Raw genomic sequence first — 25,776 nt, 5'->3', positions numbered from 1 at the left:
TAAACCTACCCCTGGGGAACAGCTCACTGGCCCGAAAGGCCCCAAAAAACAAGACCACAGTAGCTGCATGGAAAAGCGCGGTCTCGTAAGGAGACCTGCAAACACCAGCTAGGTGTTCCACAGCACCCTGAATAGCGGAAGGCAAAATGGGCCTACGGCTGTCAGCTTCGCCGGGGTGCTCCCGGGACCAACCCTCTAGCATCCTGCGAACCCTAAAATCCCCCGTGGTGTCAGCAAGGCCCCAGGCCTTAGATTGGAAAGCCAGTGCCGCCAAATAGCCCGCTAATGCCCTGGAAGACAACCCCTTACCCTTAAGATGCACCAGGAACTGCATCAGATGGTCCGCAGGTGGGGGCCAGACCTGACCCAATCCTACCTGTGTCCTAAAATCCTGGAAAGCCCTGCACTGTCTATGGTATGCCGCGCGCGTGCTGGGGGCCAAAGAGGCCCAAACAGCCCGTTGCGCTTCTAGGCACCAAGGCTCCACAGCCACGACGGCATCTGTTCGGGGTGACGTTCCGCCTCTGGCGCGAGCTGGCGAAAGCGCTGCACCTGAAAACGAGACAGCGCGTCCGCCAGACCATTCTGAACGCCAGGTACATGACAAGCAATAAACTGTATATTGTTAGACAAACAGGCCAGGACAAAGGCCTGAACCAAGTTCATCACCCTGGGGGACCTAGAGGTCTGCCTATTGATTACCCGGACCGTGGCCTGATTGTCGCACCAGAAACGCACAGTCCTGTCTCTGAAAACATCAGCCCATAGGTGGATGGCAACCACGATGGGGAAAAATTCAAGAAATGTCAAGTCCCTAACTAACCCATTTGCCACCCATTCGGCAGGCCAGCGCTCCGCGCACCAGCGGCCACGAAAGTACACGCCGAAGCCAAACCCGCCAGCGGCGTCAGACTGAACTTGCAAGTCTGCCTCTAGGAGGAGGGATTCACGCCAAAAGGAAACCCCATTGTAAGAGTCCAAAAAGGACTCCCACAGCTGCAGATCGGCCCGCATGGGAGCGGTAATTCTGATCCTGTGGTGACCAAGCCGTACTCCCCTAACGGCATCACACAGCCTACGCAAAAAAGGGCATCCCGGGACAACCACCCTGCACACAAAGTTCAAATGCCCAAGCAGCTGTTGCAGCTGCTTAAGGGTGACCTTGCGTGCTTGAACACAAGCAGCCAGCAGGGCCCGCAAGGCATCCAATTTGTCCCGGGGGAGTCTGGAACAACCCTTTGAGGTGTCCAGCTCGATGCCCAGAAAGGTCAGAACCGGGGAGGGGCCCTCCGTTTTTTTCTGGGCCAGTGGCATGCCCAGCTCCGCACATAAGGCCTGGAAGACCCCAAGTAGGTGCCCACATTGGTTAGTCCCGCGTTGGCCAACCAGGAGAAAGTCATCCAAGTAATGAGCCGTAGTCGCGAGCCCCGCCTCCCGCCGCAGCACCCACTCGAGCATAGAACTAAATGCTTCGAAGGCGGCGCAAGAAACTGAGCAGCCCATGGGCAGGGCCCTATCGATGTAAAAAAGACCCTGAAAAGCGAACCCCAAAAGGTTAAAGTCATCTGGATGGACAGGGAGGAGGCGAAATGCAGATTCAATATCGCATTTCGCCAGCAAAGCGCCCCTGCCACAGGAACGGACAACCTGGACCGCCTGATCAAATGAGGTGTACCTAACTGAACAAAGCCCTTCGGGAATTCCATCATTAACGGATGAACCGTGCGGGAAGGAAAGGTGGTGGATAAGGCGGTATTCGCCCGGCGCCTTCTTAGGCACCACCCCCAGAGGAGATATGCGCAAATCTGGCAAGGGTAGCTCCTCAAACGGGCCAAGTACCCGCCCAAGGGAAACCTCCTTGCGGATTTTCCGTAAAACCACAGCTTCCCTCCCCACCACGGACTTAAGGTTGGGGGCCAAACTATGAACTCTCAAACCAACATAAGGGATGCGAAAACCGCTGGCAAAACCCTCCCACAAATAATCAGCTTGCGTTCTGAGCGGGTAGTCCCTCAACAAACGGGCAAGCACCGGCAACCTAACTGGGCTGGGGCCCTTTTCCAGAATTGCCGCCCTGTGTGGGACCCCCACTTTTCCTGCCACCTGCGGGAGGCTCCCTGGGCCCCCCTCGTGGGCCCCGGACACGCTGGCAGTGGATGCTGGCGTGCTTACCTCCGCAGAAGCCACAGTCATGCCGAAACCGGCAAGGGGACCTGTTGCAGCTGCCACCGGTATTGAAGGCCCAACATGGCAGGGGACCTTGAACTCCCTGCGCAGCAACAGGCCCAGAGGACTGTGCTGCGGGAGTCTTAGAAATTAAGTGGCCACTGTCTGCGCGTTCACCCATGATAGGCCTAGAAGGGGTCATGATGAGGAGCCAGAGCTCCTGGTGCTGCCTATCCCAAGGGATCGATGGATTCAAGGATGCCCGAAGCCGAAAGGAGCGATCATAGCGCTCCCATGCATTGCCCATAAAGTCCCTATAGCCACGGTGTATTATATCAAGGTACTTCACCATGGCGGGGCCTTTGGAGGCATGCACCTGTAGCACAACACCCATGTATATCGTGTATGCAGACAGCCAATTGGCCCAGTTGTGCTCAACGGGCTTACGCTTGGATTTCCCTTCCTCCCTCTTCTGTTCGTCCTCCTTTACAACAGGCTCGGGCTCTCTAAAGAGCAGGTGAAAAAGGTCTACAAATTCCCCGCGCCAGATACGCTCCTTCACAGCGGGCAGCAGGTGATCTCCCAAAGGCAGGGAGGTGTCACAAGGCGGGTAAGGACCCTGCGCCACCAACGAGTCAGACGATGCACCCAGGACCGCTGGCGGTGTGATGATTGCAGAAGGTGCATTCCCTTGCCAAACCTGGGCGCACGCCCCGTATGGGGGCATAGAACCGAATGTGGCGGTCTGCCAACCATAGGGGTGGTATGGAGGAACCCAGGGGGACATCCCCCATGGCCAAGTGTGGTGCGAGAACTCACCAGGCCCTAGATTATCCGTAGAACGTGGATCAGCCCCGCCAGGCCCCGTCACACTCCGGGAAACGCCGTTGTCGGAAGTCAGGTCCACTGCTGTAGGGACTGGCTGCGGGTCCCGCGCCTCCAGGGCTTCAATTCTGGTTGAAAGGGATTGCATTAGTTTGGCACGTTTAACTCCCCTGGTGACTCTTCCCAAACCCGAAGGCAGGCCCGATGGACCACCCTGCTCTACCGGTGGTGGCGCTTGTTTCTGCCTTTCCAGCGCCTCAAGGCGTGCAATGAGTGCCCGCACTGTGCCCATATCTCCATCCTCATCCGAAGAGGAGTCAGAAACTGGCATGGGGCGAGGAGGGGGACGAACCCGCTTCCCACCAGTCTTTGCTTTTGCCTTTTTAGGAGCCATGCTGCCGGCAAGCCAGAAGGAGTTGCTCAGTATTGAAATCCCAGAAGTTGGTTCAGTGCCGGGGGAGGGCGGGTGTCAGGTGTGTACCTAGGCCAACCACCCCTTTGAAGCAAAGCCCCAGCCCAGTAATATGCTGCAATAAAGGACCCAGGCTGCTACCCCGGTCTGCTGCCAAGCCCTTTGAAGGAGGGGGGAGGGGAGCCAACACCAACGCTAGCCAACCACTCCCAAGCCCAGATGGAAGAACCCCCCCAACCCCAGGCAAAATCACCCAGTGCCAGGGGATACCAGTGCCCCCAGAGCTCCCGCCCACCGTTCAACTAAAGGCCGTTCCCCACGCTGGCATCTGAGGCCGGCCCCAGCCGAGGCCCGAGACGCCGCGGGGGCCCCGCAAGCAAGCCGGCCAAAGGCCTCGCCAAGCTGAAGCCCGGGACGCAATGGACTCCCTCCCCACTCCGGCCAGCAGCCGCTCCAAACCTGGGGGGGGCCTTAAAAAGCCACCCCCTTTATAGCCGCCGCCACCGCTGGGGTGGAACCCCGCTCCCGCCTGCCGCCACGACCCGCTCTCCGGAAGACAAGCAGGAGCCCAGGACAACACGTCCTGCTCCTTTGCCTCTTGAGAGCAGAATGAGCTCTCTCGGAGAAGAAGCAGGACGCTGTGCCTAAGCCCCGCCCCCTGCGCGGGCTTTCCAGCCAATCAGAGCCAAGGGAAGCCTTGTGCTTCTTCTAAGGGGGCCAGGCAAGGACGCTGCTCCGCTTATTCAAGCGGAGGCAGCGGGACTTTGCAGGTAATGTGAATGGCCCTGCTCAGGATCAAATGAGGCTGCAGACACTGGTGGATCAGGAGAGCTGAATGGGAAGACATTGTCTCTGGGTATGGAGTCATCATCATCATCATCTGAGCTAGAAGCCTGATGCACTGGTTTGAAATGAGATACATTTCTTTTGACTTTATGATTACTTCGCTGGGCTGTGATCATCATACCTTTTATCTTCTTTATTTGATATGGGGCAGGATAAAAGGGCGGTGACAGTTTGTTTCAAGGCTGTAGGTGTTTCACTAGAAGCATGTCACCCACTTTTAATGGTAGTATAGTGGGTTGCTTACATTAACCAGTATAGTGTTTCATCACTCTCTTTGCATGTTCATCTCATTGACATAAAACAGTGTCTTGACATGGAGTATCAAGCTGAGGCAATTTTGTCCAAACTTGCCCACCAAACAGAAGGGTAGCTGGTGCCACACGGGTAGAGCAGTGGGAAATGAACCTGTAGCTGTGGAGGAAATGAAATAATACTTGTTTCAGATTGGCACCCTCTGCTTTGGCAACCTGGAGAACCTTCTTGAGTGTCCTCATGAACCTCTCCACTTCCCCATTGGCCTGCAGCCAGTACGAGCATGATTTTTCTGTGTTCGAAGCCTAGATAGCCTGCAAATTGAATAAAATGGGAGCTCTGAAAAGGCAGGCCATTGTTACTTTTGAGAACAGCTGGTTTGCCATAGGAAGAGAAAATCTTATCCAATTTGGGGATTACAGTATTAACTGAAGTGCTGGTAAACATTTTGAACTCTGGAAAATGGCTATAATAATCAATGATAAGCAATAGATGCCTGCCATTGGGGAGATCACAAAAATCAACACTGACTCCACCCATAGTGAGGAAGGAAGAGGAAAAACTTAGAAACCGCAACCTGGGACAGAGACAAGATAGCACACATTGCTCATCAAGGGCATCAATTCCAGGAAACCATGCTTCCCCTCTTAACAACACTTTGGTTTTCACCACACCTTGGTGACCTTCATAAGCCAAATCAATTGCACAGTTCCATATAGCCCATGGAATAACCATTTGAGTGCCCCGAAGGAGGAGATCATTGTGTGCGACAGTAAGTTCATTGTGCACATTGGCGAAGGATTGAATGGTGGCTTGTGCTTCAAAAGTCAAATGTGCGAAATCATTCCAAAGTGCTTTCCATTGGCCACTGTGGATGGTCTTAATGACAATCTGGAGACAAGAGTAATCATGCATAGCGGTTTCTATTTCCTGCAAAGAGAGAGAACTGTTTGGAACTGTGTGTGAGAGAAGAAAGTTGACATGTGCCTCTGCCTTGGTTGCAGTGATGTGATCAGAAGCTGTGCTGGAGATAGACTATCTGGAAAAGTAATTATCTCTACCTGAGTGATAGATGACCCTGTAGTTATATCCCTGCAATTTAAGCATCCAGCATTCAATATACACTGGTGGTTGAAAGGACAGATTGTTGAACACAGGTTTCAGAAGCTTGTGATCAGTTATGTCTGTGAAAGGACAGCTATATATCCAGCAACTCCTCTTATATGGTTTTTGTTGTATCCAGCAACTCCTCTTGTGTAGTTCGGCTGCATCAGTTTCAGTTTGCGACTCCTGAGGATGTTGACAAGCTGCTCAGAGCGATGAGGCCTACCACTTGGTCTATTGACCCTTGTCCGACATGGCTTGTTCTATCTAGCAGGGAGGCTGTGGTAGGTGGCCTGGTGGAAAGCACAAATGTTTCTCTGAGGGAGGGCAGGATGCCTTCTTGGCTTAAGGAGAAAATTATTAGACCTATTCTAAAGAAGCCTGCATTAAATCCCTCAGAGTTGAGCAACTATAGGCCTGTTTCCAACCTCCCATGGCTGGGCAAGGTAATTGAGAAGGTGGTGGCCTCTCAGCTCGATGGTCTTGGAGGAAACTGATTTTCTAGACCCATTTCAAACCGGCTTTCAGGCAGGCTATGAGGTGGAGACTGCCTTGGTCAGCCTGATGGATGATCTCCAATTGGGAATTGGCAGAGGAAGTGTGACTCTGTTGGTCCTTTTGGACCTCTTGGTGGCTTTTGATACTATTGACCATAGTATTCCTCCGGAACGTCTGAGAGACCAACACTGGTTTCACAGTGTTTCTGCTCCTACCTCTCGGACAGATTCCAGATGGTGTCAATTGAAGACTGTTGCCCTTCAAAATCTGAGCTTGTGTGTGGTGTCCCTCAGGGCTCCATACTGTCTCCAATGCTCTTTAACATCTATATGAAACCACTGGGTGAGATCATCTGGGGATTTGGTGCGGGGTATTATCAGTATGCTGATGACACCCAGATCTACTTCTCCATATCAATATCATCAGGAGATGGCATAACCTCCCTAAATAACCAATCTGGAAGCAGTAATGGACTGGGAGAATAAACTGAGATTGAATCCAGATAAGATGGAGGTTGATCTGCCTGTTCTAGATGGAGTCACACTTCCCCAAAAGGAACAGATATGCATTCTAGGAGTGCTTCTGGACCCACACCTCTCCCTGGTATTTCAGGTTGAGGTGGTGGCCAGAGGGACTTTCTATCAGCTTAGGCTGATACACCAGCTATGCCCGTTTCTTGAGATGAATGACCTCAAAACAGTGGTACATATGTTGGTAACCTCCAGACTTGACTTGACTTCTGCAATGTGCTCTATGCAGTCCGGAAACTCCAGTTGGTACAGAATGCATCAGCCAGGTTGGTCTCTGGGTCATCTCAGAGAGACCACATCAACCGTTTGTTGATAGAACTACACTGGCTGCCAATAGGTTTGTGGGCAAAATACAAAGTGCTGGTTATAACCTATAAAGACCTAAACAGCTCAGTCCCTAGGAATTTAAGAGAATGTCTTCTTCATTATGAGCCCCACCGCCCACTGAGGCTGTCTGGAGAGGTCTGTTTCCAATTACCGCCAGCTCGGCTGGTGGCCACACAGGGATGGGCCTTCTCGGTTGCTGCCCCGAGACTGTGGAATGCACTCCATACTGAAATACTATGCTCCCCATCTCTGACAATTTTTAAAAAGCACTTGAAGACCCACCTCTTTACCCAAGCTTTTTAGCTTATTAAATGTTTAAGTTTTAATCTGTTTTTAATTTTTAGATTGCCTAGATTGTGTTAAGATTTTTGTGTATGTTTTAACTTGTTTTATGTTGTTAACTGAGCAGACATGAAAGTTTGGGGCAATATATACATTTGACAGAAAGACAGACAGACAGAAAAATAAAAATATATATGAGTGAAAATGAGAACATGCCCAGGCAACTGCAAATGCCTTCCATTCTGTTTGAGAATACCATTGTTCTGTGGGTGAAAAGCTTTGCTAGCATACACTACAGTAGATATAAAGCCATGTTGATCTACTTGTGTGAGAGCACCCAGGCCAACAGGACTAATGTCCACCAGAAGTTCAGTCTGTTTGCTGGGGTCAAAGTATGACATGACAACATCACTTGCAAGGGCATTCTTGAGCTCTGTGAAAGCAGGCTGATGTTCAGCCAACCATTCCCATGGGTTTTTGTTTGTTTTGTTTTGGGTAAGATCCCTAAGAGTCTTGGAAATTGACAACATCACTTGCAAGGGCATTCTTGAGCCACACAAAGGCAACAGAGTTGGAGTTGCATTGGGGTAAACTTTCATGGTTGAGTGCAACAGGAGTGGTTTCTGAGGAAGTGCATCACATGCAAACATCACATTTATAGCAGCACCTGTATCAATTAAAACACGAACCTTGTGTCCTTCTCTGAAAACATAGCGATGAGGCAGACCCTTATGGTCAGAAGTAGTTGGGGCTGGAGAAAAGACAGTTCTCAGACAGATGTATGAGTTATCTTTCCCAGGAAGATCAGCCTGGAAAGCATTTGCCTGCCATGACCCTGCTGGTGAGGACATGAGGTACATAGGTATATAGGAACATAGGAAGCTGCCATATACCGAGTCAGACCATTGGTCCATCTCGAATAGGAGAGCTGGCCTTGTGGTAGCAAGCATTACTTGTCCCCTTAGCTAAGCAGGGTCTGCCCTGGTTGCATATGAAAGGGAGACTAGAAGTGTGAGCACTGTAAGATGTTCCCCTTAGGGGATGGAGCCACTCTGGGAAGAGCAGAAGGTTTCAAGTTCCTGTCCTGTTTTCTCCAGGATAGGGCTGAGAGATATTCCTGCCTGCAACCTTGGAGAAGCCGCTGCCAGTCTGTGAAGACAATACTGAGCTAGATAGACTAATGGTCTGACTCAGTATATGGCAGCTTCCTATGTTCCTAGCTCAGTATTGTCTTCATTTTGAGGTGGGGGGGGCATCTTCTAGAGCTCAGCTGAATGGTGTGATCAGCACAGCACTATGGTTTTCCCTGTGACACTCTATGGATGCGAAAGCTGGACTTTGAAGAAGCAAGATAGAAAAAATATTGACACTTTGGTGCTGGAGAAGACTTTTGAAGACACCATGGACAGCCAGGAAAACAAACGGATCATAGAACAAATCAATCCAGAATTTTCACTCAAGGCACAAATGACCAGGCTCAGACTATGATACTTTGGACAGATTATGCAAAGATCCAGTTCCCTTGAGAAGTCCATAATGCTGGGAAAAGTTGAAGAAAATAGAAGAGGATGACCAGCAGCAAGGTGGATGGACTCGATTACAACACCAATGAATACACCACTGAGAGACCTTAAAGGCCAAGTTGAAGACAGATCATCCTGGAGAGAATCTATCTATGTGGTTGCTAAGAGTCGCTATGTGGTTGCTAAGACCCTAACCCCGCAGATGCTGATTTCCCCCAGTCCTGTGGCCCCCTAGGGACGCCCCTGATGGTTGAAGATGGATGAATAGCTTGAGTTGGCTGCTTGCAACTGGGGTATCTCTGAACCTTTTATACAGTTTCCATTTGTGGGGTGTGGCTGCCTTGCTCAATCAGTTGGGCATGTTGTTTAGATACCTCATTTGCCCAAGTAGTGTCTAATATTTTGGTGAGGGTCATCTGGGGTTCATGTAGAATTTGTTGCTGAAGCTTGGCTGAGGAACATCCTTGTATTATCTGAGCCCTTATCTCTTTGTCTGTGTTTGTGAATGCTCAGGTCTTTGCAAGGTAATGAAGATGTGTATGATATATATCAGTACTTTCTTCATTATTTTGGCATTTTTGCTGAAACATATACTTCTCAAAGTCTATGTTTTTGCAGAGCTTAAAATACTTGGTGAGTGCTAGCTTCCTTTTCATAATTATCAACGTTTCCAGTACCAGGTAATGTTTTGAAAATCTGGTGAACTTCACTCCCTGTAAAATGTAACAGCATTGCCCATTTGGTGGTGGGATCATTTTCTTTTATCACAAGAAATAGATTTTCCAGTCTTTCAAGCCAGTGGTCCCATCTAGATCCGAGTGTAGAGTGGGAGTCATGAATAGCAAATTCAGGAACAGCAGGAAGCATATTGATAACAACAAAGGCAGAAGCTCCTAAAACTGGAAGAGGAACCAGTCACTGCTGGAAAAGTATGTTGTGCCACTGAAGAAAAGAAGCACTCAAAATGGCTGCCACAATCCTTCAGGCAGAGCTAAGAAACTACAGTAGATTACATGGCTGCTGCACTCAAAAGCAGGCTACTACAAAAAGCTTGTGTTACACTGCATGTTATCTCTATGATGAAAGATTCCAAATTCCAAATGAGGGATAGACAGAAATACCTGGTTAGAAGAACAGTGTGTCTTTGTTTTGGTCCCTTTCCTTTCTTTTGTCCTCTGTGTCTTGCAGGCCTTTTCTTCTCTCTATTGCTTTCTGTTATTGAGAAGGAAGTTTTGTTTGTTCGTTTTTGGAGGGCTTCTTAGCCATTCTCATCACCAGTATAAAATCCAGAGGAAAGAGATGTGGCATGCAAGGACAAGGCAGTGAAGTAGCATCAAGAATGTTAATGGTTTAATAAAAATTAGCTGACCTGGCGCAGAACATCTGTGCCCCTAGTTCCCCCTGTCTCGCCTCTCATTTGCCTCCTCCCGCCTGGCCACCCCTTCTCCTCCACGTTGCTTCTCCTTTGTGACCGGCCAGCTGGGCCGCAGCTGCTGCTTCTCCCTTGCAGCTGGCTGGGCCACCGTTTCTCTTCCGTGGCCTGGCTGCTGCTTGTCCCCGGCCGGCCTGGTCACTGCTTCTCCTCTGTGGCTGGCTGTCCCCGTTGCTAATCGGCTGCTGCTCACGAACTCTCATGAGAGCTGCCATGCATGGGATTAGCGACAGGTATGTCTAGGAGAATTAAATATATAAAGATAGATATTGTTTACAGAGAGGCAAGTGCAGACAGCTCTCAATGCTCTTGCTGCTGGTTGTTTGTTAGCATTGCCTCTACTCCAGGACTGGACTAAATGTAACTAAAGCACCATTCAAAAGCTGACCTGGATCAAGGAATGGGTTAACCAAAAACACCACACATATGGCACAGCAAAAATTCCAGAGTATTCTGCACTGCCATTTTCAACACTTGGCTGTATGAATGACACTTGCTGTTACCATACTGAAATAGTGGTAAATCCCTCCCTTGTATGAACTTTCCGTTACCCTAAGCCTAGTGAAGAAGGAGTAGATTGTCATTTGGAAAAGCTCCTGCTTTTCCTCCAAGAAACTCAGGGCAGCAAACACATCTCTCCCCGCTCCCACCCCACTTTCTATTTTATTTTCACAACAGTCCTGTTGTAAGGTCAGTTAGGCTGAGAAAGAGCAACTGCCGAAGGTTATCCAGTCAGTTTCATGCGGCTGAGCAGGGATTTGAATCTGGGTGTCCCAAACCCTGTTCTGACCCTTAACAACTGCACCATGATGTCTATGCCCACACAACCATTTATTTGTTAATATAAAATACAATTTAGGATCAGATTTTCTTCTCATACACTTAATTTCAAACTATGTTCACTATCAAATAATTATCACAAATATATCTTGGAAGTTTCATCCGTTAACCTTCTATCCTTTCACTTGGCCGTCAACAGTCCATGCTTAATTAATGGCTCTTTCTTCTATTATTAATTATAATGCTTTCTTTAAAAAAAAATACTGGCAAAACTGTATGTAAAGCCACACAAAGTTAATTATGGAATTTGAACAGCATGGGCAATGTGCCAGGGGAAAAGCAAGAAAAAGACTAGAAACCCCCCCCCCCCAACCATTAGTGTTTCCTAATGAAAAACATTAGTAGCCAGAAGTACTAATGTCTGTGCAAGTGAGCATGTAGGACAGAATCTAGCACTGCCACTGCTTTCCTGGTGCTTCCCTAAACTGTGCCAAAGAGGCCCAAAGAGTAATGCCACTTTGCTGGGGGCATGGTAGGTCCCTGCCTCCTTGTTTAGCTGAACTTCTAGCCCATCATGGCAGTTTGCATAAAATATGATGTCCTTGACAAAAGCATCACTCATTAGTTTCTCTATAGCTTTGATTTATTTAAGTCTCATATGTGCTTGCAGTTTCACTTGCAGTCACTCTGCACCACAGGTTTTGTAGTCTTAAAGCTACATCACACATAGCTTATTACATAGCTTTTCACTTAACTTCACATTGTATCATGGCTTTTGTTGTTTTTAAGCTTCTGACTCTGACAGGAAACAGGAATGAGCTTCAAAATCAACATTCAAGATAGTGTGGTGTCTTCTACTGCAAAATTATATTGAAATATGGTTTTGCAGACAAGAGTACTTAAAGTGTTTTGTTTTTAAAAAAGCGTTCTTAATATAGTGGAATTATGTGAAAATACAAAATGCTTATTGCAGTGCTGCTAAAGAAAACATACTTCCAGGATGCATGTGAAATAGATTTGATGGAAGTCTGGTAAGGTTGCTTTGCAAACCTATTTCCTGTGCCAGTTCAACTTGAATTGATCTTGTTTGAGGCAATTTCAATTATTATTATTTTTAAAAAAACCAAAGTTGATATAGTATGTCCATAACAGGAATCTCAGAATTAAAATGCAAGTTCTATACTGCAAATTCTGCTAAACTTATGGGCTTATTTTTATTGTAAGGAAAAGAAGAAAAGAAGTCAAGACATCATCAGTAAGGAAAAGAAGAAAAGGGCTAGACAGACAGAAAAGGTTGCTAAGCATTTTTAGTAAGTGTGTGAAATGTGTGTGTTTGTTTTAAGATACAGACTTTCAGCCTTTCCAGTCTGAGAAGCATTTGAATGCATGCCTGAAGACTGTGGCATTGGATTCCGTTCCTTCCAGTCAAGGAGGAGGAGCGAAAAGATTGCAGCAGCTCAGTAACAGAGGCATTGTGTGTAGAAGGTTGCTGTTCAACCTCTGGCATCTCTTGCTAGGGCTAGAAAAGACTCCTATCTAAAACCCTGCAAGCTGCTTATTGTCAGCCTTGGCAACACTGAGCTAGAAGGACCAGGAGTTGATTTAGTATAAAGCAGTTAGGAACATAGGAACATAGGAAGTTGCCATATACTGAGTCAGATCATTGGTCTATCCAGCTCAGTATTGCAGAGGCGTAACTAGGGAAAACGGCGCCCGGGGCAAGCACTGAAATTGCACCCCCCGCCGCCCCCCCCAACATACATCTGACTGACACACATGTTTCAGAAAACTTGTATCTCAAACATCAGAATTATGATGCAATGATGATACATACTACATTATACTTAGGTTTTTCCTCACAACAACCCTGTGGAGTTGGCCTGTATCTCAAACATCAGAATTATGATGCAATGATGATACATACTACATTATACTTAGGTTTTTCCTCACAACAGCCCTGTGGATCAACAGATGGATTTCATATGGCTCAGAATCAGGACAACGAATACTGAATCCAGCCGATGGAAGAAAAGAGTAATGATTGACACAAATCAAACTCCTCATCCAATTTGCCTGGGTTTGCATTTTAAAATGTCTTCCCGGTGCTGCTGTAACAAAACTTGTAAACAAAACTTCCATGGCTAAATGTGGGTTTGTAAATCTAAGATTAAATACATGCTTCCATCAATATGTATACACACCATACACAACATGAAGGTGCACACCACACATTCAGAGACTACCACAGGGTTTAAAAACCAACCATATAACATAATCCTTGAAGACAGAAATACATATATCCATTTTGGGGTTAAATATAGAGGCTATTTAGAATTCACCAAAAACAAATTCAAGCATTCACAGAGGAAATAAAATATTTCTAACTCAGAGAACCATATATTCCTTAGGACCTTTAAAAAAAAAAATTCCCCATAAACATATACTGATCTGCTCACCTCTGTCCACTTAGCAAAATGTTGGTCTGTAATGAAAAGCCAGTGCCCAGGTTAGGGTTGCCAGCACTGACCGAAGGGATTCTTGGGGATCCGATTTTTTCACTCACACTATCCCCCACCCCAACATTATTTACCACAATATTAAGCCGCTAAAATCGCCAGGATTTCTTTCAATAGTCACCTCTGAGGTTGATGCTGATTCTTGGGGAGACCAGGCCAACGCTGGAGGGTCGGTAGCCCGGTTGCTATCCAATCACCCCTGCACTGCCAACTGAACAGAGGTGGAGGATTCCGGTCCGGCTAACGCCAGTGAAGATCAAGCAGGCTCAGTCAGAGGGCGTTTTGTGCAGTAACCGGGTTAAGCTGTTCTTCGCGTCTTGGGAAAAAGGGAGATGGCCCCTCGGCTCCAGTTTCCTAGAGCCCGCCGGCTTCTGCTGCGCCCACCCACTCCCGCAGTGTCGCTCAGGGCCACGCCACCGCCGTGTCTCGGGGAGCCGTCTGGACGTGCTGCGATGGGAGCCTGGGCCCTGGCAGGGATGGTGTTTTGCAGCCTGGCTGCTGCAAGCCTGGGTAAGGTCGCGGCGGGGGCAAGAGAGCGAGGGGCATGTCTGTCCTCGTCCTGCCTGCGCCTGCTGCAGCCCCAGCAACGACGCTTTCCTCCGCAACCGCACCACCAGCCCACCACGTGGGTGAACTGAGCTGGGAGGATGGACGCACCCACACGCATGCGCAGCGTGACTTGGCACGCTGGCCGAATCGCGCGTGCGTGACTAGAGACCCAAGCCACTAGAGGGCCTCTTTCTGGCTGTGGCTGGCCTGAAGTTCCAGACAGAGTGCCTCAGCCAAGGCAAGCAGCAGTGAGCAATGCATGAAAGGCGCCCGCCGCAGCGCCCGCCACCCACCAAGCCAGCCATGCCAGCAAAGCAATGGGGGGGGTGCGGGCGTGGAAGGGACCACTGGCGCTCGTGGGGGAGGGGGCGCTGATGCTGCTGAGCTGGAGAACTTTGTATTTAAAAAAAATTGTGGTTTTTTAAAAAAAAATTGGATCGGCGGGGGTCATGGCGGCGCCCCCCCATGTGACCCAAAAAGATGGTGCCCGGGGCACGTGCCCCCCCCTGCCCCCCTATAGTTACGCCTATGCAGTATTGTCTCCACAGACTTGCAGTGGCTTCTTCAAGGTTGCAGGCAGGAATCTCTCTCAGCCCTATCTTGGAGAAGCCAGGGAGGGAACCGGGAACCTTCTGCTCATAAGAACTTCCCTGCAGGATCAGGCCCAAGGCCCATCTAGTCCAGCATCCTGTTTCGCACAGTGGCCCACCAGATGTGGCAGGAAGCCACAGGCAGGAGTTGAGGGCATGCCATCTCTCCTGCTGTTACTCCCCTGCAACTAGTACTCAGAGCCATCCTGCCTTTGAGGCTGGAGGTGGTCTTTAGTCCTCCAACTACTAGCCGATGATATACCTCTCCTCCATAAAGTTATCCAAACCCCTCTTAAAGCTATCCAGGTTGTTGACTCTCACCACATCTCGTGGCAGAGAATTCCACAAGTTGATTATGCGTTGTGTGAAAAAGTACTTCCGTTTGTTGGTCCTAGATTTCCTAGCAATTAATTTCATGGGATGACCCCTAGTTCTAGTACTGTGTGAGAGGGAGAAGAATTTCTCTCTATCCGCTTTCTCTACACCATGCATGATTTTATAGACCTCTATCATGTCTCCCCGATGTCATCTTTTTTCTAAACTAAAAAGCCCCAGGTGTTGTAGTCTTGCCTCATAAGAAAGGTGCTCTAGGCCCCTGATCATCTTGCTTGCCCTCTTCTGCAGCTTTTCCAGTTCTACAATGTCCTTTTTTAGATGTGTTGACCAAAATTGTATGCAGTACTCCAGGTATGGCTGCACCATCATTTTGTATAATGGCATTATAATATTAGCCGTTTTATTTTCAATCTCCTTCCTAATGATCCGTAGCATGGAATTGGCCTTTTTCACAGCTGCCACATATTGAGTCCACACTTTCAATGAACTGTCCACCACGACCCCAAGATGTCTCTCCTGGTCAGTCACCAACAGCTCGGATCCCATCAGCATATACTTGAAGTTGGTGTTCTTTGTCCCAATGTGCATCACTTTACACTTGCCAACACTGAACTGCATTTGCCATTTTGAAGCCCACTCCCCCTGTTCGGAGAGATCCTTTTGGAGCCCCTCACAATCCATTTTGGATTTCACTACCAGTAAGAGTTTGGTATCCTCTGCAAATCTGGCCACCTCGCTGCTTACCTCAACTTCTAGATTATTTATGAATAAATTAAAAAGCACCCAGTACATATCCCTAGGGGCCCCACTTCTTACTTCCCTCTATTGTGAAAATTCTCCATTTATACCTACCCTCTGTTTCCTGTCTTTTAACCAGTTAGCAATCCATATATGTACTTGTCCCGTTATCCCATGACTGCTAAGTTTCCTCAGGAGTCTTTGATGAGGAACTTTGTCAAAAGCTTTTTGGAAGTCCAGGTATACTATGTCAAATCGATCACCCTGATCCACACATTTGTTTACACTCTCAAAGAACTCCAAAAGGTTGGTGAGGGAAGATTTACCTTTATGGAAGCCATGTTGGTTCATTCACAGCAGGGCCTGTTCTTCTATGTGCTTTACAGTTTTATCCTTAAGGATGCTTTTCATCAATTTGCCTGGAACAGACATTAAGCTAACTGGCCTGTTAAGCTAACCGGCCTGCTCTTCCCAGAGTGGCTCCGTCCCCAAAGGGGAATATCTTAGAGTGCTCACACTTCTAGTCTCCCATTCATATGCAACCAGGGCAGACCCTGCTTAGCTATGGGACAAGTCATGTTTGCTACCACAAGCCCAGCTCTCCTCTCTGCAGTTACATATGTTTACATCCATTCATATATGTGAGTACCAGTTGGCGATGGCAGATAATACCATTCCAGCAAGCATCAACAGCCTGTATGTATCAGGAAGACCCATAATTTTAAAACAATGTTTATACTGTCTCCAATTCATATTCCCCAAACATTTGAAGTTCAGTAATCAACATTTGTCATGCTTAATCACACAATTAGTTGTGAATTTCTGTAGATTGTCTTTCTCCTATAGATTTAAATCAGAACATTAATGTAGCCTTGAGGCCAACTAACTTTCAGGCTCAAAAAGTACTCATATTTTAAACTGAAATGGCCACACATTGAGATTACAGTAGAATTGTTTCTTTCTACCAGAGTGTCACTTTCCGACACTGCGGGAATTTATTATTTGATCAAATGTGAGCTAAGGCCAAGGAAGTCAAGATGACATATAGTCCCTGAAGATTAACTGTATATCATTTGCAGTATCAGAGCAAGACAATATTCTTAAAGTTAAAAACTCATCTTGATTGAAACCCAACTCCAGTTGCTTGCCATATGGGAGCTCATGTAGAACTCATGAATACATAAAGCTGTCTTGTATCCAGTCGGACCCAGAGGCATTCTTACTCCTGGACCTTGGGGTGCCGGTCCATGGCCTTCTGAGTCCATGAAAACCTCCAAGTGTCCGGGGGGGGGTCTCCTGCCAACACCCTGAGCCTGCCCCACTGCTATGCACTCGCCCACAGCTGCCCCGCTAGGAAGAGTGTGCAATTAAACTGAATTACATTGCAATAGCCCTCTGGACACTCCTTCAAGCATTTCCTCAGCTGTTCCCATTGCCACTTTCTTTCCTCCTGCTCCTCCTCTCTCTTCACAGCTCTCCTTTGCTGCCTGGACCTTCTCCTCCTCCTCTTCTTGGATCTGGCTGGTGCTGCTCTATACTCCCTCCCTCCCTCTGTCCCAGCCCTTCTCTGGCTTCCTCCTGGCTCTTGCAGCTGGGGCCCCGGTCACACACCTGCCCTCGTGTCCTGGAGGAGGGCCATGGCTGGCCTTCCTGGGCCCCTTCTCACACCCTGGGCACTCTTCTGCCAGGCTCTGGTCTCCCACCACCCATTGTCAGGAGCCTGTCCATCCAGCGTCCAAGTCAAGGTCCCTATCAGGGCCGCTGGAAGTTCCTCGGTGTCCTCTCCAGTCTGTCTGTCCGACGTCTTCATCAAGGTCTTTGGAAGGGTCACAGGCAGCTCCTTGGAGTCCTCCCCAGTCTGCAATGAAAACACAAGAGAACAAGTATCAGGTTCCAACTGCCTCCCCCACAACCTGGGTCACTCACCAGATATCCATGGGTCCAGAGCCCAACAAGATGCAAGGCCTCCCCCAAGGAAGGAAAGTGACTGGGCACAGCAGTCCGGTCTTGAGCAGGGAACAAGGGTTGATCAGGAACAGCCAGAAACTCCAAAGAATCTCTCGGAGTCAAAGGCTGGGACTGAAACACTCTCCAGGAATGACTCATTGCTATTCAGCAACTCTTCATTGCCTGTTGGCTTGATATAGTGCTTGACTCATTTGGGTTCCTCCTCCAATCAGCTGCCAATGATTCAGCATTTATCTTACCTATCAAGCAACAGTTTACTCCATCTAAGTGTTTCCAACTGCTGCTGGTGATGTGCATGTCTCCGCTCTTGGGGTGTTACTGTTTCTACATCTTCCAGCTCTGAGTCTGGCTCTTCACCCCCCTGCTCCTGTGCAGCTTCATCCAGACCTGTCTCAGACAACTCTTGTGGCCCAACAGCCAAGATCTCTTCTTCAGGTGTCTCTGTAGCTGCTGGAGGACTGTCAGCCTCCAGTTCCTTCTCGCTCTCCGAGGATAAGGGCATGACACCTATCTCCTCCTCCTCCCACTCCCCGGGTCCTCCACCCAGGCTGGGGTGGTCTTCCCCTCCCCTCCCCTCTTCCCCGCCTCGCTCCATCCCAGCTGCTGCTGGGCATGCAACTCCCTGGTGTCTAGCTGATGTGGCCGCTGATTTGAGGTTGGTGGCCGAGGTGAGGCGGAGAGTGGCATGAACACTTAGGGCGGGCACGTACACCTGGGCAAGTGTGGATTCGGGTGCAGCTGGATCTGAGACAGAGGCAGAGTCACCCCCAAAGTAGGTCCAAGCAGGCTTATTTACGATTCTGAGTAAAGCTCCCAGAAAGATTGCACTTGTTGCAAGGATGACAATGCGGGAGAGGAAGGGTTAAATGCGTTTGGGGGTGGATCAGAAGCACTCTTACTCCTGGTGGGGGTGGAGGGCCTTGTGGAGGCAGGTCTCTGAACCCTTCAGCTCCAGGCACCAAAATCACCTAGGTGCACCACTGGTCAGACCTCTGGTCCATCTAGTTCAGTTCTATGTACTCTAACAGCTGGCTGGTTCTCTAAGGTCTCAGAATGGGGTCTTTTCTATTATTGTTTTCTGAAATCCTTTTAACTGGAGATGCCAGGGATTGAATCTGGGACCTTTTGCTTGCAAATCTGTCTGCATCAGCAAATAAATAAATGCTACTGATATTTCAGAAATAACTGGTAATCAAGAGAGATTACTCTGCCCTTCCTGAATCTGTGGCATCCATATACAAATCATGTCAACCTATAACATGTTATGCTCTATCTTTGTCATCAGTCAACACTGTAGACAATTTTCTATGACAAATTCTTGCCAGCTTGCAGAATAAATTGAATTTTCAATTTTTGGTAATAGCAGTATACAAAATGCCACCTATGCCTGGCTTTCCATGTACAAAGTCAAATATATCTTTATTATATGACAAAAAGAGGAGTGGTTAACTTCTTTGAATTGACAATCATACCGTGAAGAAAGATCTCTGTAGATTTCAGTCATGTGTATACTGCATCACGCTGCAGTAACAGACTACACTTGCGAGGGGTGGGAGATGTCTTCCTGTGTGTTCATTTGGGTTTGAAAACTGTCTTTTCATCTTTCCACTGGGAGGAATGACTATGGAGGTAGGAATGGCTCTGGACTGGATGCAATATTATGGTTGCCTGATGCTTTGTATAATAAAGATTACAGCAGTATTTTTAGCAGGTTTCCAGTGTTATGGCGAGATTAACAAAAATATATTATAGTTTTGCCTGTACCATTACATTGCCCTGCATAATTTCAATTCCTGATATTCAAATTCAGACAGGTGATACAAGGGTCAAATGGATAATGCTGGGGATTGCTCTGAAAGCCAAAAGAATCAATATTTGGCTCCAGTAACAGATGAAAATAGCCAATAAAACTGTTTATGTGCACTTGGGAAGTGACACCTTGCTAGCTATAATGGAAGACTGATTGGCAGACCAAAAATTGATCCAAGGAGGCCTTTAAACAGCACACATAGATGAAAAATGGAAAGGAAGGCTTATTGCTACCCATTTGGGGACACAAGGAACCAGTCAGATAGGCATGAAGACAGTGCAAGGAAAGAGGAAGTGGCCATTGGCTCAGGAGATCTTCACTGCAGAGTAACTAATAATGCATCAACAATGCATTATGCATAGACAATGTTTTTTTTAATTCAGGAGATTTGGTGAAAACATACACACGATGTCATCCTAGTAGTGGGAGTGTACATTCCATCTGCATGAGACCCAGACACAAACTTCCCTTTAGAAGAAGCCAACAGAAGCCCTTAATGGCAGAATACTTAAGACAGTACCTTCTTTGACATGAAGCCTGCTGCCTATTAAGATCATATGGGGAGGTCCAATTATGGTTGCCACCCAGGGCAAAGAACCCGGGCCACCACTCCTCAGGGGTCACGCCTCATGGCCCCAACACGTCCCCCACATCTAACATCAGGCATGGCGGGCAACATGATTTAGCTCCTGAACGGGGCCACGTGGCTCAGTTTGGGAGTTAAATGGCCAGCACTGCATTTGCAGTGCATCCAGGAGCGGTTCTTCCTGCCTTAAAGGCAGGGAGAGCCACTTCTGGCCATGCTGCGAATGTAGCGCTGGCCTCAGTCTAAATCCTGAATGAGGCCTTGTGGCTCCGTGTGGGAGCTAGACCATGCCCCTTCATCTGATGTCAGATATTGGGTGTGTGGCTTACCACCCGCGTCTGATGTCAGAGGTAGGGGGCAGGGTGAGGGGGGCCACCACAGCGGCTGGACACAGGCCACCACTGGCCCCTCTCCGCTAGTGTTGCCACCAGCTTGTTTGCCTTCTCTGTGGCTGCCCTGGGGCTTTAGAATATGCTCCCTGTCAAAATAAGAGGATCTCAATCTCTGATTGCTTTTTAAAAGACCCTCAAGACACACCTGTTTTCTCAGGCTTTTTACTGCAAATTTCAAACTGTTTGTTTTTATCCCATGAAATTGTTTCAACAGTTTTTACTCTGTTTTATATTTGTTGTGTTTTAATTGTGTATACCGCCTAGAGTTACACATACCAGGCAGTATATAAATATGAGGAATGAATGAATGAATGAATACATCTGTCATCTTGTTCACAAAAATAACACTGAGATGGAGCTATGTCTGGCTAAGATGTCTGCATATGTCTCCTTCTCTGTTTGTTTTCAGGAAGAACCTCAAGACTCCCACTGTTTTTTCAGGCTTTTAATTAGAATTAATTTTGATAATTTTAAAACTTGTTTGAATATCTATTTTATTCTGTTGTTTTTTTATGTATTTTAATTTGTAACTTTTAAATATTTTAAATTTTGTACACTGCCTAGAGATGTACATAGAAATATGACAGACAGACAGACAAATAAATAAATAAATAAATAAATGTGCTAAGGCTTGCTTGGTGTATACTCATTAATTTCAGTGGCTGACATGCTGACTAAACCTAACAGCAGCACCCATGCTTTCCTAGCCTTTGCACTGAGCTGCCACACTTCCAAAGCATGGGTGGTATTACACTCTTGTGCAAGAATACAAACACTTCCCAGAGCTCACCTGGACTTCAGAAGTGTTCTGTTAGTGTGGAAACACATCACTGACAGTCAAGCAATATGTTTCTCGTCTATCAGAACACTTCTGGAGCGTGAGTGAGTTCTGGAATGTATTGTCGTCTTGCAGTGCACGATACCACCTGTGATTTGGAAATACAGAAGGGCAGAGCAGGCACTAGTGAAGTGTGGGTGCTGCTGTTAGGAGTGGCCATACTTCCTTATTCAGGTTGTCAACCATTGGCCAGTCTGGAATGAAGCACTGATGCTGCTAGTTCTGCTCTGGTGTTATGGGGGAGGGATGATATTAGTTGAGCTCCTCTTCCTTCTGAAGCCCACTGGGACTCCTGAAAATCTGTCCCTGAAGGCTGCATGACCATCAGGTATCTATGTTTGAGAGTCACAGTCAGCTTCATTGGGAATGGGAGATTGAAAAACATCACCTCTCCCCCGTAACACCAGCACAGTGTTGTTGCACCAGCACTTCATTCATCAAGATTTGGGTCATTTCCAGAGATAGGTGTCTCTGAAATTATGTCTTTCCATTTCTCTGTAATTGTGGTCCGCCATGGAGTACATCCCACATCCCAAATTCAAAATTATGGCTTAATTTCTGTCTAGAGTTTTTCACCTTCTAAAAACGACCAGTAAAACTGAGCAAAATTCTGAGTGCTTACTCCAAACCACAGTTGTTTAAAATTAAACAAGTTGAAATGTAAGTCTCATTCATTTATGGTCAAAAATAAACTGGATAGCTATTTTAGTCTTGGGTTACAGTTGTTTAAACCCTGAATCAGGCAGTGCTTTGGAGACTCACTAGTCAAAAATGTAGAATAAGCATTCATAAGTTACAGCTTAATGAGTCTCAGATAACTCAGACTTTAAATAAATAACATTTGTGAGCATGTCTTACAATATGTGGTCAGCTATGATGGAAAAGAAGTATCAGTCTCCCGTGTAATCATGTGGAGATTAGACGGCATTTTTTAAAACTTCCACTTTACTCAAGAAGATGATTGGAGTTCATCAAGAAACATTATAGTGTTTATTGAGGTTTGAAATTTGAATAAAATTTGAAGTGGCTCCCCCAGTACAAAAAGAAAACTTTATTTTTCATTTAGCTGCATGCTGTATATCTTGTTTAGTGCTCCTGTAATTATTTTATTTTAATTTTCTTTCTTTAGCTATAATCTTATGTTCATTGAACTCCGTGACACCTGCATCCACATGAACATACATAAGATCAGATGGTACCTTCTTAGCTGAACTTTCCACCTATGTGCCATTAGATTTACCTTCTTCGCATTCATGAGATAAAGTAGCCTATTTTACTGCTTTTCCAATCATATGTATATTTATTGGAAGCAAATGGGTCTTTGGATCTCCATGGGGGAAGCATGGGATCAATTTTGAGTGGGGAAACAGCAGGCAGGAAAGGGTTAATCATCCCCTCCACCACCTCTCTAATCTTAATCATCCCTCCTGATACATCTTTTTCTGCTAAAGGGCACTAAGAGTCATGTAACAGGTGTTTGTATGTCATAACTGGTTTGCCATAACATAAACATGACTACACAGGTAAGATGCAGCAATATGGGTGGTAGCATGTCTTGAGGAATGCTGGATTTTTTTTAAAAAATACAAGAATATATATATATTCTTTTAAAATAAAAAAGAGATTAACAAATTATAACAACAAAAAATATTTATATACTGCTTTTCAACAAAAGTTTCCAAAGCGGTTTACATGGAGAAAATAAATAAGATGGCTCCCTGTCCTCAAAGGGCTCACAATCCAAAAAGAAACATTAGATAGACACCAGCAGCAGTCACTGGAGGTACTGGGTTGGGGGTGGATAGGGCCAGTTACTCTCCCCCTGCTAAATAAAGATAATCACCACGTTAAAAAGGTGCCTCTTTGCCCAGTTAGCAGGGTATATTCCCTATATGTATTTAATAAATCCCAATTCAGATGTAACAACCACCCGCAGTTTGTTGTTACATGCAGAAGCTGCAGCAAGCCTTGGGCTTGTACATTCCTTCTTCTTTCCTTTCCTCTTTCGCGCATGAGGGGAGAACATTAAAGCATTATACTTCAGTTTGTAGCAAACTGCATTTTAGCAAACTGTATCCAAATATGGGAAACATACCCAAACCACAGTTAGTTAGCAAACCAGCATATCAAACCATGGTTTCTACAAATCAACTTTTCCAGTATTTAGATGAAATAGAAAACTGGGGTTTGTTATAAATATTGCCCAGAAGTCTTATATTGCCTTCCATCATGCACAAGGGGGAGTGGGGTGAGGGAATGTGTGAACCTGAAGCTTGCTGCAACTCATATATGTTTTGTTCTTACATCTGGATAGAGCCCACAACTTGTGTAGAACATAGCTTGGCAACAGAGTTTCAGAGGTTATAAACAGGCCAAGCCACTTTTATGTGCCTCACAGACTTAGTAGACCCCAAGAATCCCAGTTTTAATACAGTCAGAACTCTCAGTGGTATAGAGATACGCCTAAAGATGAAACAGCAAAAATACTATAGGATCTGAAATAATGACAACTTAAACAAATTGTAAAAAATAAGTTCTCAATCCCTGTATCAAGTCAGCTTCAAATATGAAAAAATTAAGCAACAAATAATGTTAATTAATTGAAAAATGGAATTGAAACTTTGGCATCTATTGTGTCGAGGAACATGTTATAACTAAAATGTAACTCTGTTTTGTCTCTCTGGCTCAGTTTTGTGTGCCCTTTTGTATCAAACAAATTGCCCACTTAGACTGGGAAAGATTTATGATTTGTGTGATCATGTTAGTATATAGGTAGATCTATAGAGCCAAATATTTTTCTGCAGGTTATAAAAACAAATCAGCATGATCATACAACTCTTCACTGCCTTTGAACATTTATGAGGTCATACCTTAAATACAGGAAAGATATATACGTCAGTTTTAATGTTTATTATAAGTTTCTGCAGTGGGGAAGGGGAAAAAAACTCACTGTCCAGGCTGCTCAGTCGGGCAGGCAGAGTGTCCTGTCTCATATCTGCTGACAAAAAGGTCACTTTGCTAGCTCTTATTATTCAGCTTCCACTCCAGATCTTGATTTTTAACTTGACACAAATAAGTCACTTCATGCTCGCCAGAACTCCAAGGTTGCCAAGCTGTTTTTGGATTCTAATTTATTTTGAAAGAGGCCTGCTGAGTCTCTTTTCATATACTGAGAATTTTAATGCTGTTTTGACTGTCACCCACAGGAAAGAGGCTGCACACCTTCACTCTCATATGTTTGCGTAGGGAAATGTTGGAAATAAAAATATTGATTCCCTCATCCCTTGCCTTTTGGTTATGACACAGCATTACAGATGCTAGTCTAGTTACCAACTATGCTCAAATACTCTTGAAGAAGTCATCAAAATGATGGGTCATCAAGCCTTTCATATGGACCACTCAACTCATCCTTGCAAATAGGTCTACATAACTTACTAGCCCTTGATGGTTTTTTATTAGCTCTTTTGTTCACATGTGTTCATGGAAAGAAGGAAAACAATCAACTCTCACTTTACAAAAGCTTCCCTGCCTAGTCATTTGTGGCTATTTTTTATTTGATAAAGCAAGTAAGATGTTAATACCAGTACAAAAGCTGGAGTGAAATGCTATCAGTGACTTGCACACTTCCAAAGAGGCCTGGCCATGCTGCATTTTGTGACAATGTTCTTTTCCTCTACCCCTGATGCTTGTTCCTAAACTTGTAATAAAACGTTATTATTATTATTTTAACGGTATGGGGTTAGTAGTGTGAATTCCTTAAAGTAAGTTTCCCCTCTCATGTGGCTCACAAAAATTTCCCTGAAGCTAGGGGAAATGGATATTGGCTATTTCTTTTCATCTGTGTAGATGGAAAGACTGATTCCTAATCTCAGGACTCCTGAAATACCTAGGTCTTTTGGGGGGTCTTTAGGGTGATGTTAAGGAGGTGGCGGCAGCAAGAACCAAAAGAAAAGAGGGATCTGGAGAGGCAGGGGGCAGATAATGCCTGATTGGCCCTCTCCTCATCAAGGTCCTCATAATCCCATCTATCAACCATTCATTGCTTGTCACATGTTGTTGTTACTCTGGGAAACCATTTTAAAAGATGTGCAGAAGTTAGTCTTGAAACCGAAGATGGAATCTTTCACGTGTTTCAGATAGCCATTTTGAAACAGGTCTCAAATGCTATTAAAACATTTTTATTTTATTTTTAATTTAAGGCATACGTAGGTGAGGAACAGAGTCATGGAAAGAAAGCGAACAAATGACTTCAAAAAAACCAGCAAAGTAGAGATGTCTTTTTATTTTTTTGAGTTACAAGAGAAAGAAAATAAGTTCACATAGTGACAAGGATGCATTATTAGACCACCAATGATCTCTGTTTGAAGAACAGGAATTGCAGGTACCAAGTATATGGAACATCTCAACATTATTGTTTTTGAGCCACATGGCAAAAGACTTACTGGTGGACCACCAATTTCAGCTGTCACCCTACAT

This window comes from Hemicordylus capensis, chromosome 1, assembly GCF_027244095.1.
Source record: "Hemicordylus capensis ecotype Gifberg chromosome 1, rHemCap1.1.pri, whole genome shotgun sequence".
Classification (NCBI taxonomy): domain Eukaryota; kingdom Metazoa; phylum Chordata; class Lepidosauria; order Squamata; family Cordylidae; genus Hemicordylus; species Hemicordylus capensis.
This window is presented reverse-complemented; position numbering follows the sequence as displayed.